We start from the raw sequence: 3,018 nt of genomic DNA, 5'->3' as shown, positions 1-3,018 counted from the left end.
TAGGAGTTCTACAGTTTCAGGTCTTACACTTAAGCCTCTAATCCATGTTGAGTTGGTTTTTGTGTATGGTATTAAGATAGGAGTCCAATTTTATTCATTTGCTTGTGGCAATTCTTTAAAAATGAGGAGACAGGTTCAAGGATTTGGCCAAAGTCCTGCAGTTCTCGGCAAAGCCTGGATCAGGAGAGATGCCCACTTAATCCAACTTAATGAAGCCCGTGTCCTTCGAGTACTGACGGAAACACTGGCGGCACATGTTGAGGCCGTACTTCCCGATCAGACCGTGGAGGTGTGAGCAGATGCGGCAAGAGCGAGAACCCTGGCCAAATTTTCTCGGATGGCTCCAGTAGAGCTGCTGGTGACCCATCTTGCTCTTTCTGTAGCAATGAGGCAAAAGGAAAGCTTGAGATGCTATTTTTTAATTATGTTGTCTAAATGTTTATTGCTAGTGTATAGAAATGCAATGGATTTGGGTGTATCTAGCCTATGGTACAGCAACTTCTATGGAATCTCTTATTATTTCTAATTCTTTCTTTATAGAGTATTGAGTTTTCTGTATAGACAATTATATGTTCTTATATATAACAGTAATTTTTCTATCCTTACACCGACTGGTATTATATACCCCTTTTTTCTTCCTTCCCTAGTTAAGACTTCCAGTAGAATATTGGATAGAAGCAGATGATAATGGTTAATCACAAATCTGTCAATTTCTTGTTTTCATTCTTCCTTTCACCTCCAACCTTTCTTGTGGTATCACCCTTCCTCACCATTTAGAAGGTAGTTTAGTGATAGTCTGTTGGTAATAAACTTGCTTTGACTTTATTTTCTAAAATGTTCTTATTTTGCCTGCATTTTTAGTTGGGTAAACACATCTTTTAAGAAATAATATTTATTGAGATATATTTGACATACAATAAATTGCACACATTTATTTTTATTTTATTTTACTTTATTTTATTTTAGGGAGAGTGGAAGAGAAAGGGAAAGACAGAGAGAAACATTGATGTGAGGGAAACACATCAATTGGTTGCCTCTTTCATGAGCCTGACCAGGGCCCGGGCTAGTGAGGAGCCTGCAATCAAGGTATGTGCCCTTGACTGAAATCGAACACAGTACCCCTTGGTCCCCAGACCGACGCTCTATCCACTGAGCTAAACCAACTAGGGCTGCACATATTTAAAGTGTATGATTTGATAAATTTAATGTATACATCAGTGAAACCATCACCACATTCTCTTTGTAATCCCTCCCTTCTCGTCCTCCCTGTCCCTACAACACCCCAGGCAACCACTGATCTGCTTTCTGTCGCCATAGATTAGCTTGCATTTTCTAGAATCTCTCTCTCTATATAAGCCTAAGTGAACAGCTGACTGGCTGACCAGCCGACTGGCTGACCATCCAGTAGATATGACCCGCACTGACCACCAAGGGGCAGACAGACGCTCAATGCAGGAGCAGAAACCACAGGCATGGAAACATGGAACAGACTGATGAATCTCAGAAGGAAGTGGGGAGGGGTGAGGGCAGGAAGAGATTAAAGAAAGATCTTATATGCATACTAGAGGCCTGGTGCATGGAATCGTGCACTGGTGGGGTCCCTTGGCCTGGCCTTTGGGGATCGGGCCGAAACTGGCCCTCTGACATACCCCAAGGGGTCCCAGATTACAATAGGGTGCAGGCCAGGCCAAGGACCCCACCGGTGCACAAATCCATGCACTGAGCCTCTAGTTTTATATAAATGAATTCATACAATATGTACTCTTTTTGTGTAACTTCTTTCATGCAGCAGTATTATTTTGAAATTCCTTGATATCATTGTGTTTATCAATATTCATTCCTTTGTATTGCTGAGCAGTCTTCCATTGTATGGCTATCCACAGTTTGTTTATTCCTTTACCCATTGATGGACATTTGGATCATTTCCAGTTCTTGTCTGATAGCTGGAGGTTGGGTTGCTTTTGAAAGACCATGGTGAGGTCAGGAGGACAATGCTTGAGTTGTGGGATATTACAGTCTCTGCCTCCTTCCTCACATCCACTTCACTCCCTGTGTTGTAAAACTTTAGAGCAGAGTGAGGCTTTTGGGGGGGAAGAATAGGTGGTTGGTTGGCTGAATTCAAGATGGACAAGTGGTTGGGAAGCTGCCAAGGTAGGGTGAGTGGCCATGGGCACAGGATGGTGGGAATCTATAAAGCTCTCAAAGAGCAGACAGAGCTCCCACAGCAACCCCCACCCTCAGAAGAAGCCTTTGAATGGCAGAAGGCAAATGATATGACTAACATGAAAGGAAGGCTGCTTGGGAAGGGTGTGTCAGCCTGGCTAACTAGGTCACCTCCTGTTCTCCCTCTCTCCCAGAAGCCCTTCCCAGAGCTGACAAGAGCATTGGCATCTCTCTGGAACCTTGCTGAAGTATCAGGAACCAGAACAAGTCTTACCTCCTGGCCTGTACCCACAAGAGCACTCACAGACCTGCTTTCTGACAAAATTTGCCCCAGAGAGGGGAAGGGTAGAAACCTAGCATTTATTTGACACCTATTGTATGCCAGGTTCCATGGTGGCTGTTTTCCTCTAGGCAATCTACTTTCAAGTTCACAAGAATCTTGCAAAAGGAGTATTTGTATTTTCTTTCCCCCACACTTCCTGCCTTAATTCAAGTCTTCATCCCCTCTCACCTGGATTATGATTTTCATTTCCTAAATTATTCTCTTTGCTTCCAGACTTTTCTTTCATTTTGTGTATTTGCCTTCATAGACAAAGTCAAAACATTTCCAACTTTATTCAAACCCAGCAATGGTAGCAAAGAGCATCGACAAATGACAGGCATGGTACCTAATGTCTGGATCAAAGGCAATGAGGGAGCTCTTGAGTCCCTGTCAGCCCTTGCCCCTTCAGTGTTACTATTCCTTCTTCCCCTACACTTAGCTGTCATCTTTGACATCAGTTAAACACATGCAGGAAAGAGAGTCACTTTCAAGGAGATTGGGCTCCACCTCATTACCAAGAAGTACCTCCAGTT

At 43.2% G+C, this 3,018-nt stretch overlaps 1 pseudogene; it reads right to left on the bottom strand.

The window, feature by feature from the left end:
• Positions 1–196: 196 nt before the first annotated feature.
• LOC102421296 lies at positions 197–373 on the bottom strand (annotated as a pseudogene).
• Between the last annotated feature and the right edge of the window lie 2,645 nt (positions 374–3,018).

Source organism: Myotis lucifugus, unplaced genomic scaffold (genome assembly GCF_000147115.1).
Source record: "Myotis lucifugus unplaced genomic scaffold, Myoluc2.0 scaffold_196, whole genome shotgun sequence".
Classification (NCBI taxonomy): domain Eukaryota; kingdom Metazoa; phylum Chordata; class Mammalia; order Chiroptera; family Vespertilionidae; genus Myotis; species Myotis lucifugus.
Note: the sequence above shows the minus strand (reverse complement) of the source record. Positions and strands in the feature narration are given on the sequence as shown.